The sequence below is a fragment of the Adiantum capillus-veneris genome, chromosome 28, assembly GCF_014529385.1.
Source record: "Adiantum capillus-veneris isolate H3 chromosome 28, ASM1452938v2, whole genome shotgun sequence".
NCBI classification, from domain to species: domain Eukaryota; kingdom Viridiplantae; phylum Streptophyta; class Polypodiopsida; order Polypodiales; family Pteridaceae; genus Adiantum; species Adiantum capillus-veneris.
Window position 1 is genome coordinate 9,340,669 of NC_140958.1, and position 12,671 is coordinate 9,353,339.

At 42.2% G+C, this 12,671-nt stretch overlaps 1 pseudogene; it reads left to right on the plus strand.

Moving 5' to 3' along the window:
• Positions 1 to 534: 534 nt before the first annotated feature.
• On the plus strand, positions 535 to 2,512 carry LOC147420041 (uncharacterized; annotated as a pseudogene).
• The last annotated feature ends 10,159 nt before the right edge of the window (positions 2,513 to 12,671 follow it).

Here is a 12,671-nt window from a genome sequence, read left to right on the forward strand (position 1 = left end):
ATCTTTCCTAAAATATTATCTTAACACTATCCATTCATCATTTTAATTTAGCAAATCATATCTATAACCTTTTATCTTTCTCATTGCGCTATTATGGTGAAAAATTATAATCATAGTATATCTATTGATTGTAGGATATATTTTGTTGAAGTCAGAAAGCATGGTGCGAGGAAAAGAGTGGTCTATGTGGAGGAAAAAGAGAGAGGAAAAACAGTTTCATTTTTGGAATGCAAACATTGTGGGCATAAGTGGCACGGCAATGCAACTCGCATCAAAGAACATTTATTCGGCACTAGTCCCAATGTGAAAGAATGTGGAGAACCACCTAACGACATATGGGTCCATTTTGCAGGGTATGTAAAGAAATGCAAACATGCAAGACTTCTTCCTAAGAGACAGAAGGGCATGACATGTATGTCATTTGTCAACATAGAAGAAGTGAGTGTGGATCAAGAAGACATGCGAGCTAACCAAGGACCTTCAATGGGAACAACCCAAACACCTCAAAGTCCTTACACTTTTCCAAATGGTGCCATGGGAGGGATAGATGCTAGTCTCGGGACATCCAGCAGAGCCGGTACGCCTGGGACTCTACAGGCAGCATTCACTCAATAGGACATGCTCGAATTTCATCTAAAGTGGACACAAGCCTTCATGGCTTGTGGAATCTCATTTAATTTCATAAGAAATCCCTATTTTCAAAGATGCCCTAATGTCAACTGCAAAGAAAGGATTCACTTATCTTGATTATAATAAAATGCGAATAGAGTATGTTGACAAAGTCAAGTGCAGTACAAAAGTGATTCTCAGGCGAAAAGTGCTTGACTTTGTTCCAGCGTTTGGATGTACCATAGCCCTCGACGGATGGACCAGCTGTCAGAAAAAACCATTGATTAATGTCATGGTAATTTGTCCCAAAGGTGCAATGTTTTTGGAGGACATTGATACCTCATTGAAAGAGAAGACATCTCTCTACTTGAAAAAGGTATATGAGTGAGCTATTGCTCGATTGGAAGGACCGAAGAATGTGACAGATATTGTTATAGATAATGCTTCAAACTACAAAGGAGCGGGTTTAGCCATTATGGAAAAGTACTCAGAAATTACATAGATTGGATGTGCAACTCACACCCTAAATTTACTTCTAAAGGATATGGGCAGATTATCATCCATAAAACAGGTTCTTATTGACTCCAATCACATATTCAAGTTTATATGGGAACATCATTTTACATATGCTTTATTTCGCTCCAAGTCTCTGAAAAAAGCACTTCAAATCTTCTGTGCCACATGGTTTGCTACATCATACTATGTTTTGAATAATCTCATTGAAGTGCGAGCGGCTCTTACAAGAACCATTGCAGATCGCCGTTGGGAGGCTTGGCTTAGCAAGTATCCAAGCCATCATGAAGCAGGTCAAAAATGTGTGTCCTTGGTGCAATCTCCTCTCTTTTGGCGGAACATTGACAAACTTGTTAGGGTTAGGAAGCCCTATGTGGAACTACTAAGGGTTTTCAACCCAGATAAGTTTGTCATTGGCCCGGGGAGGTCACCTAGTAAAAATGTAACCTATCACGTGAGTTCAACAGAAGGGTATTTAAAGTTCTTGAAACTTACAGAAATATATATACAGAAGGGCATTATTTTTTTAAATTGAAAAAAATTACAGATTTTAAAAGAAAAGGGTACATTATCTTCCTAAAAAAAAATTCACACATAAGGGGTTTTACAAACATGTCTTGAACGCACGTGATATGGTAGTTTTACACATAGTGAACCCCTCGAGGTCATTGGTAAGGTTTATTGGATCATGTCTGAGGCGTTGCGTCAAATCAAAGAATACAACCACTACATTGCAAGAGAGAGATCACAAATCGTGCATCTTGTGGAAAAACGATGGGCTCAAATGCACACACCATTGCAGGGTGCTTCATTTGTCTTGGATCCAAAGTTCCAGATGAACGGACAAGCCTCCAACAAATAGGTGATGAGAGACTTTAGAAACGTCTGCTTACAGTTGTTTCCAGGCGACGATGGCATGGATGCATTCCAGCAGAGGGCGGATTATGCCAATAGGGAAGGAACTTTCGAAGATCCTTGGGTTCTTAATAGCGTAAAAAAGATTTTAGGCCCAGTATGGTGGAAAGAATATGGAGGAGACGTAGTTGAGTTCCAACACATGGTGACTAGGGTGCTTTTCATCGCGGCATCCAGTGGTAGTTGTGAGCGTAATTGGTCTTCTTATGACTTTGTGCACTCAAAGCACAAAAATTGCTTAAGTCCTACTTGTGCCGTAAACCTTGTGTACGTCTTTTGTAGCATGCGTCTCCTTCATGCACCCACAAAGATAGCCACACGTACGACCGAAGTACACTTTGGAGTGCTTCAAACTCATGAAACTGTGGCGAAACAAAGATGTAGTGATGATGAGATGGAGTGGGAAGTGGCTACAGAATATTCAGTCAATGAAGAGGTTGATGACCTGGTGCCTATGATAGATGGCAAAATGTAAACATCTTTTCATGATAATGTATCTCACTTTTTCTCATTGTAGCTCCCTATTGAGTTATATATCTCACGTTTTTGATTTAGTAGCAACAAAATAAAGTATTGAAGAGAATTCGCATAAACATAAGTATTGAGGACATTGCTTGGCAATCAAATAAAAAGACATTGCTTGACTCTTAACAAAGTCATCAATTAGCAACTCCAGAACAAATTCATTGCCATAAACATAGAGAGAATACAATGCATCTTGAAAGTATGAGGTAGAGAGTGTGAGCTCTGTGACAACTAGAAAGCTCCAAAACCGAAATCGATCGAAAACGTATCAAACAACGACCCACGTTTTTTTATATAATCATATCGATCGATTATAAACCGATCGATAAACTATCGATCAATAGTTTATAAATTATTCAAAAATTCCATGTATTTTATGATAATACATGAATAATGACGAGTTATTCGATATAAATTGCATTATTAGGTCGAATAATGCAACACAGAAGACAACTTTCCTCTTCCAATCACTGAGCATGTTCTAGAACGAGTTGTAGGAAAAGAAGCTTACAGCTTTTTAGATGGCTTTTCGGAATACAATCAACTTTTGGTTGACCCAAAGATCAACATAAAACTGCCTTTGCAACTGAATGGGGTATTTTTGCCTATCGGGTTATGTCTTTTGGGTTAACTAATTCTCCTACCACCTTTTAAAGATTGACGAGCCATGCTTTTAAAGAATATCTTTGGAATTTCTTGGAAGTATATATGGATGATCTATGTGTACATTCATCAATCCGGCTTATCATTTTGAACACCTCAAAAAGGTATTCAAAAAATATAGAATTTATAGGATTTGCTTAAATCCTGAAAAGTGCACATTTATGGGCAGACAAGGAAAATTTCTTGGACATATAGTGTCTAAAAATGGCATAGCTACTGATATCGATAAAATTTATGTTATTGCTAAATTTCCTAGATTGACAACAGTCAAAGGGTTCAAGCTTCCATGGGACATTGTGGATATTACAGACGATTCATTTATATGTACACCATAATTGCAAAACCCATGTACAGCTTAATTACACTCTTTGAATTGACTGTTGAGTGTGAAGAATCCTTCATGAAGCTTAAGCAACCTCTCACTTCAACCCCAATATTGAAAGCACCAGATTGGAAGAAGATATTCCACATACATGTACATGCTTTCAATTTTGCCATTGGTTGTATACTAGCTCAACTAGGAGACCAAAAATTTGATTTTCCTATTTCTTATGCTAGTAGACAATTGAATATGGCAGAGAAAAACTATACAACCACCAAAAGGGAAGGATTAGGAATGATCTATGCCAAAAAAAATTATAAACATTACCTATTGGCTAACAAGTTTGTGCTTTTTGTGGACCACCAAGCCTTATTGTACTTGGTCAACAAACCATGCAACACAGGAAGAATAGTGAGATGGTTCATCATTCTTTTGGAATTCGATTTCATTGTAGTTGCGAAAAAGGGCACCACTCACCAAAGAGTAGATCATTTACCAAGGATTATTTCAGGCAAGCCACCAAAGGGATTAGACGATGATCTACCAGATGCATATCTGTTCTCTGTGGAAATGATACCCCAATGGTTGGAAAATATGGTATCATTGATGACCATAGCTCAAGTGAATTTGCAAATACCACTTCCTATTACAACAGGATTAACTAAGCAATTGGCTATGTATCAATTACTAGCTGGAAGGCTATTCAAAAGAAATCGAGATGGAATATCTGTTACCATATACATGTGGTAGTGATGTGTGTGAACACACTAGGACCGCCGGGGCATTTTTTCCCTCTTTAGGAGGTTTTTTCCCCCGTGCATTGTATATACGCCCATCACTCTAGGGCTATCTATCTTTCCATTGCACAGTAAGTAACACACTCTCTATTGTGTGCCTTGAGCTTCCTTCATCTTCTCCAAGCTGTGTGGATTTCTCTGCAACCTAATTCCAATAATTGGTATTAGAGCAGGTTACGTCCCCTCGGGCTTAGTCACCAGCTGCTCCAGCACACGCCTGCTCACTTTCTCTGATTTCAATGAGCTTTGGCAAGAGTTCGTAGGTCGAGAATAATTTCGGGGATACTCATAGAGCTAATTCTGCTTAGATTTTTGATTCAGGCTCATTTCGGCCTCCGTTTCCACTACAGGCAGTACTGCACATGCTATTTTTTCATTTTGTGCAAAATTTTTGTCAGTGCCGTTTTTTGCATAACAGGTGCCTTACAATCTTCTACGATTTGTTATATATAGCATGTGTTGTTCCCACTTTGTTTCTCCTATTTTTGTGTAGTTTTCACATCAGGTGCAACATTTACCATGGCTGACAACAACACATATGTGTTCAAGATGTTTGCTACTGAGGACAGGTTGGATGGGGACCATTATCCTATGTGGGCTTACATGATGCAACATGTTCTTGTGTTAAAGGGCGTCTAAAATATTGTGCAGGGCATTGATGTACGTCTTGTTTTTGAGGATGCAGGTGATGTTGAGGATGTTGCAAGTCTTGCTGCAAGGATTGCTGCTATTAGAGTTGTTTTGCCTACGGTAGAACAATCTCGTTGGGATGTAAAGGATGTGTAGGCTCATGCATTGATTGCGTTGACTGTGAAGTGCACCATTGTTTCTCACATTCGTTCGGTAAAATCTGCAAAACAGGCTTGGGATATATTGGCTGGTCTTTATGCAAGTCGCAATGAGGCTAAAATTGCTTTGCTGCGTAAAGAGCTGGAGTCGAAGATTATGCATGAGGAAGATGATATGGACACTTTCCTTGCTATTGTTAAGGATATAAATGAGCAACTTATTTCTGCAGGTGAAGTCATTCCAGACAGTTCCCTTGTGTAGATTGTTCTTGATGCCTTACCAGACTTTTGCTAGTACTTGGAGACTTATGACCCAAGGAAATTTAGAAGTTGTCAAGTGTGATGCATTATGCACATTGCTGTTGCAAGAGTCACTTTCTAGAAAAAATAGGACTAGACAGTGTGCAGTTGAATAGGCTTTTATTGCTTCTCAAAGAAAGGGTGGTAACAGCAATGCAGCCACTTCTTATGGTTCTACTGCGAGTGGAAAAACTTCTGTTCCCAATGCTTCTGCTGGCAGCACTTCGTCTAGCAATTCTAGTGATAAGGGCAAAAAGAAGATGCGTTGCCATTATAGTAAATCTAATGATCACTTGATCAAGCAGTGTCCTAAGTTCAAGGCAAAAGAGGTTATGAAGAAAGAGGGTGGTTCAACTGCAAATGTTGGTTCCACTACAAATGCAACCATTGTTGAGTCTTCTGTGAAAGGAGACTATGTTGCTGATGTTGATGTAGAATGGGCTTTTAGCGCACAGTGCACTTACAATCCTGATGTCCATGATGCATACTTGTCACATGTGGTATTTTGATAGTGGTGCTACAAAGCACATTACCTCACATCATGAATTGTTCACCTCTCTTGAGTCTGTCCCTCATGGGAATTCAGTCACTTATGCCAACAATGCCTCTTATCCGGTTCACGGAGTTGGAAAGATTGTGCTTATTGCTGCAAATGGAAATTCCTTCACACTTGTTGATGCACTTTATGTACCTGGGATCAAGAAGAATCTCTTATTTGTATTCGCACTTGCTAGACGTGGACTTGCAATCAAATTTGTGGATGATAGATGTACAGTTCATGATCTCAATTTTGGTGATGAAATTGTTTCATCTTGCCTTTTGTGCTGTGGGCTGTATAAGCTCACTTTGTATGACAAGTGTGGAAAAAAATTTGCAAATGCTGTTGCAGATTCAAGGGCTATTTCAGATGCAAAACTTTGGCATGCGACGGAGTACAAGCATTTGCGAGGTGCAAAAGGGTAGAGCACAATATTGTTCTTTAGGAGGGACATAAGCCTAAAGCACAAAAGCTTAGAAGACTAGGGGAAATCCAAAAGGAGGCCCTTTGGCAGGACATCAATAAGCTACTAGATGCAGGCATCATATATCCTGTGAAAGAGTCAGAGTGGGTCTCGCCAGTGGTCATAACCCCTAAGAAGAATGGGAAATGGAGAGTGTGTGTCGACTACAAGCCATTGAATGCCGCAACCAAGAGGAATCACTACCCCTTGCCGTTTCAAGATGAAATCCTAAACGAGGTGGCTGGGCATGAGAGGTACTCGATTCTGGATGGAGTTTTGGGGTATTTCCAAATAGGGATTGCACTTGAAGACCAGATAAAGACCACATTCATATCGCCATGGGGTTGCTTCACTTACCGCAGGATGCCATTCGGGTTGGTGAATGCGTATGCCATCTTCTAAGGTTGGATGAACATGGTATTTGGTCCATACTTGGGCCGTTTTATTAGGGTCTTCATGGATTATATTGGCTACTATAGTTCAAGATTAGAGCACCTGTTGAAGCTTCAATTATGCTTTCAAAGGCTTGATGAAGAAGGAGGTCAGCTGAATCCCAAGAAGTGCAAGTACCATAGCCTTGAGCACAGTTGTTGGGTCATATGGTGTCGCAAAACGGTATAGAGGTTGATCCCGATAAGGTAAAGGAGTTGGTGTTCATGGAGCCGCCATCAAATGCTCAAGGTTTGGCTTCATTTGTTCATAAGTTGAAATATTTATCACGTTTCTTTTGGATGCTGTCGCAATATGTGCATCCTCTTCAAAAGACGGCTCAGCAAGTGCATGGTTATGAGTGGGATGAGGAAGCTCAGGAGGCTTTTGATAGGGTCAAAGAGATTTTGTGTCAGTTGCCAGCGGTGTGTCCTCCCAATCGAGAGGACGACTTCTATGTGTCTATGACAGTGGGCACAGTTTCTATTGGAGCTGTTCTATTGCAAAAGGTAGGGAGAATCTACAAGCCGATATACTTCGAGAGCAGGGTGATTAGCCTAGGACAGACTACTTACACCGAGGCAGAGCAATGGGTGATGGCTCTGGTCTTGAGAGCGATTTAGTGCCTGAAGTGCAGCAAATTATAGTCAAGGGGGGTGGGCAACCCACCTAGAGCATGCAGTGTGCAAGAGAAAGAAGATGAAGCCTTTGTACATAGCCTGTACATACAATTATGGTTTTGTGAGTGATTTTAATCGTTAGTTTGGTGTGCCAATTTCAAAGTTTTGTACATATGCTTTTGGTTGAACATAAATGTTCGATGAGGGAGCTGGGCAATGATGGTACAACCAAATTTGGTCAAAGCTAAGAGATGGTATATGCCAGGCAGAGGCAGTGTCAAATGCAGTGCAGAAGGCTAGGGCACGTGCCAAGGCCCTTGGCAGCCAAAGGGTAGCAAGAATGTATGCTTGAAGCGGATTTTTAGGCCAAAAGTACTGCGGGATGGTCTAGATGGGATGGAAAATGAAGATATCTGGAATGCAAAGTCAAAGCTCTAGAGTGTAGTGTTCAGCATGCTCTAGAAGCCGGTTCAGACGACTCGTCAAACGGAGCCCTAGTGCTCAAGATATTGCAGTTTAAAGATAAGGTGTGCAGTAGATCCCCGACGAATAGGGCAGCTGGGGACAGGTGGCCCAGGCTGATGTTAGTGGATGCATGTTTAGTGATCGAGTTGTGGAGCATGCCTCTCTTTTCGGATTGTGAATCGGACCTCTGGATAGAAAGTTATTTCCGTTAGAAGATTTTCCGGGGGCCAGGTCTGAGCCCACTTGACCACATGGGAGGGTGTGCCATCTGACGTCTTTTGGGCCTCGCCAAAGTTCTCGGTGATAGAGTGAGTCATGTGGAGCTAGCATGAATCGACGGTTCATCAAACGGACACTCGGTCAGCTAGAGGCGGCAGGACGAAGTCGGAAGGTGATGCCGAGACAAGAATTCGCAGATGTTTTTCATCATTTTTGTGGCCTCGAATAGCACACTCGAGGGGATCCGAAGGCGGCAAGGTTTTTAGGGGCAGGGACCACACGACAAAGATTCGGCATGGCTTGACGGCACGAAGTTCCAGCCCGCGGGCAAGATATGGAGCCAGGAGGAGAAGGCCAAAAAAAAAAGGGGGGGGGGGGGGGGGGGGGTTTCAGTTGAAAGGGGAGATTTTTGAGAGGAGTTTGGAGAACCCCAAGGGCTATTAACTCGCAAGCCGCCACGTGGCCTAGCGGGTTAACCCACATGCGGAGAAGGGGCTGGACAGTGCGTTGTATATAGCCTGAGGTGTGGCCCTATTAAAGGTATCCAAGAGGGCGAGAGAGGGGAGCTCCCTCCTCGTGAGCTATGGCGACGAGCGCCTCTGGCACTGTGGGGCGGAGACTGTGCAACTTTTGGCGAGATGGGGCGGCGTGGTGGCGCACCCGCGGGTGAGGAGAGTGGGCCGGCAGCCATCCCGTGATGATGTGGTGCGCCCACCCGACATGGGGCAATTCCCACTCGGGACGTGGTCCCTACTTTTTGAAGGAAAGGGAGAGGAGGCATTAGCGATATCGCTAATGCCCCCCCTCCTCAGTGCATAGTTGAGGGATGCTTCCCGCTGAGGTGAGGAGAAGCCCGAAGTCGGCCAAGGAGTTAGGTGCAAAGGGAGAAGTTCCCGCATAGAGAGAGAGAGATCATGAACTCAATGGAATTCAAATGGGCCAAGCCAAGGGCTGTCCGGGCAAAAGCAAGGCCAAAAAGGAGCAAGGAGGAGTCAGATAGAGAGAAAATGAGAGTCAAAGTCAAGCATGTGGAGCAGTGCAAGGTTGAGGCCACAAAGGGTAAAAATGAAAGATGAAAAATAAAAAACTAAAAAGCTAGGGGGCAATAGCGACATCGCTAATGTCCTCCCCCAAGTGCAAAGAGTGAAGAAGAGAGAGATAAAGCAAAGCAGTGCCCCGTTTCCCAAAAATGCCAATTCAAGGTGCCAAGTGGACCAATTAAATTGTAAATTCCCAAATTAAAGCCCCCCCCTATAAAAGTCAAAATTGAATTAAAAAAACGCCTTTTTTTGGCCTTTTGGAGTGTCGTTTGAAGCTTGCAAAGTGGAGTTCTCTAGCAAGCTAGCCCCTTTGTAACTTTTGCTTGAAAATGACCATGATGATGGCAATGCAAGCGCGTGTATATGTTTTCTGAAGTGCAATCAAGCCATAGTTGCCTCCCATGATGTTGTTTCCCCTTCCCCCTTCTCTTTCGCTTGCTTTCATGGTTCTCCTCGGTGCCGGCTGTGTGGAAGTGTGTGCCCCCCCGGACCAATGGTGTTTTGAGTGAGAGAGTGAGATTGAGTGTCTGTGTGCGTGTGTAAGGGTGGAGACAGGCAGTGGTAGTCGGTGTATCTTGTGTGGTGGTTTGTAGAGTGTGTGAGCAGTGGAAATTGAGCAGGCGGTGGTCTGCTAGTGTAAAGTGTTTCTTTGAAGGTGTCTTCTGAGAGGATAGGGGTGCTGTGAATACCCTGAGCTATAGAGAGGCCCTTTTGTTTGTGTTGGGCGTGTTCCCCCATTCCCCCTCTCCAACGGCAATGGTGTCATCAATGCCTTTCCCCTGTCCATACGGAAATGTTGCAACACCTTGTCAATATACTCTTCCTGAGATAAGTAAAGCATCTTCTTTGACCTATCTCGCTGGATACGCATACCCAGTATATGACTTGCCTCACCCATGTCTTTCTTGTCAAAAACCTTTGCCATTTTTGACTTAAGAGCTAAAATTTCTGCCATTTGTCTATGAGCAAGTAACATGTCATCCACATACAAGATGAGGATTATCAAGCTACCATCCTTAGATTGTCGAGTATACATGCAATGATCTATCTCACTTCTCTTGTATCCTTGATAAAGCATAAATTGGTGAAACTTCTTGTACCATTCTCTTGGTGCCTTTTTCAAGCCACAGAGACTCTTTCTCAAATGACATACCAATTTCTCTTTGCCTTTCTCAACATACCCTTATGGTTGCTACATATAAACCTCCTCATGAAAATCTCCATGAAGAAATTCCGTTTTCACATCCATCTGATGTAAATGCAGCTCATGTTTGGCAACCAAAGTAAGTACACTTCATTAAAATGGGCTTTTGTGAAGAAAAAGGGATAAAGCGGGAACCACTTCATAAAAATCTATTCCGTCTTCTTGCTTAAAACCCTTAGCAACCAACCGTGCTTTGTATTTTGGTTGTCCATCATGAGGAGTAAGCTTATACCTGTAAACCCACTTACAAGGTAGGACTTTCTTGCCCTCTGGCAATTGAACCAAATCCCACGTTTGATTCTTTTGCAGAGCCGTCATCTCTGATTGCATGGCCAACTGTCATTTTTTCGAGTCAAGCACTTGTAATGCCTCCTTGTAACAAGATGGTTCTCAACAATCCATGAGCATGACATAATTTAGAGGTGGCACATAAAGATCAGGTGAGCCTGACCATGATGTCTTGATGTGCTAGCACTAGGTCCATCTTCCCTGAAGACAACTCTTCTAATCTCCTATGTCTTCTTTGGCTTAGCGTGAAACTTGGCTTCATTGAAATGCACATCATTGTTGCTAAGAATAACTTTTCTGGACTCAGGATCTCAAAGCCGATAACCCATCTCGCCCAATTCTCCGTAGCCAAGAAATATACACTTCCTGCTCTTTGGTTCTAACTTATTCCTCAAATCCTTAGAAATATGGCTATAAGCTTCACAACCAAAGACTCTGAGATGCTTATACGAAGGTGCCTTGCCTCTCCATAGAATCTTGGCCGCTTCACTCTTATCCAGAACCCTACTAGGAGACGTGTTGATCAAATGGACTATTGTAGCCACTGCTTCTGCCCAAAATCCATCAGGCAACTAAGAATTTGACAACATGCTTCTGACCTTCTCTTGTACGGTCCTATTCATACGTTCTGCAACTCCATTTTGTGAAGGATTTTATGGTGCAGTAAGTTCCCACTTTATCCCTTTTGCTTCACAAAAGTCTTGGAAAGCCTTGGAAACGTACTCTCCACCATTGTCTGTCCTTAAGCATCTCAGCTTCTGACCACTCTGATTCTCCAAAAGTTGCAAGAATGTCTTAAAGACCTTGAGCACCTCATCCTTGTGCTTCAAGAAGTAAACCCATACTCTGCGAGAATAGTTGTCTATAAAGGTACAAAAGTACGCTGCTCCTCCTAGCGACAAACTAGGCATTGTTCCACATAAGTCACTATGTACAAGAGCTAACCGTTCATCCTTATGATTTCCCTTTGATCTATGCGGTTACTGTATTTGCTTACCATAAACACAATGCTCACAAAACTCAAAATTATGAAATGAGAAACCAGGCAAATAACTAGAACGAGACAATATGTCCATTCCCTTCTTTGACATATGTCCCAGCCTATGATGCCAGAGTGATACACTTGGCTGCTCAATCACATCAATTTACATGGTTTTTGACCTTTGAAACATGTAAAGTGTATAGAGTTCTTGACTTGCTACCATGTGCTACAATCATTGAACCTTTGGAGATCTTGGAAGCATTGTTTCCAAAGACTGTCACATAACCCGCATCATCCAACTTCCCTGTATTGATCAAGCTCTTTCGAATTGTTGGAACATGTATGACATTCTTGAGTAATAAAGAAGAACCATTCTGAAATTTTAACTGCACATCTCCCACTCCAAGTATGTCGCAAATCTACTCATTGCCAAGTCTAACATAGTCCTTAGTAGCCACATATGATGTAAACCACTCTTTGTAAGGAGAGACATGTAGAGATGCCCCATAGTTGATAATCCAATCACTCATGGCATAACCATCCTCTGCAATCAAGAAAGTAGAAACATAGCTACTTGTGAGAAAGATGTCACCAGCTTCAATTCAAGAATCACTGTCTGAACCAGATCTTGTGACATTCACTTCTTCAATCTTCACTGAAATCTTCTTCTTATCATCTTGCTCAGAAATCTTAGCTTTGTCTTTTTCTTGTTTCCATTTTGTATAGTCCTTTCTCATTGGACCCTTCTTGCCACAATGATAGCACTCTATGTCATCATTTGACTTAGAGTCATGAGAATTACTTCTGTTTTGTGCCTTCTTACCCTTCTTCTCTTTGAACTGCTGTCTCCCTCGAACAAGCAAAGCACTATTGCCTTTGCCTTTGTCAATGTTCTTCCTGTTCACTTCCTCTGTAAGCAAGCTGCCTTCTACATTGGCACTTGTAAGACCCTCTGGCCTGACAGAATTACTTATTGCCGTGCGAAAAGTAT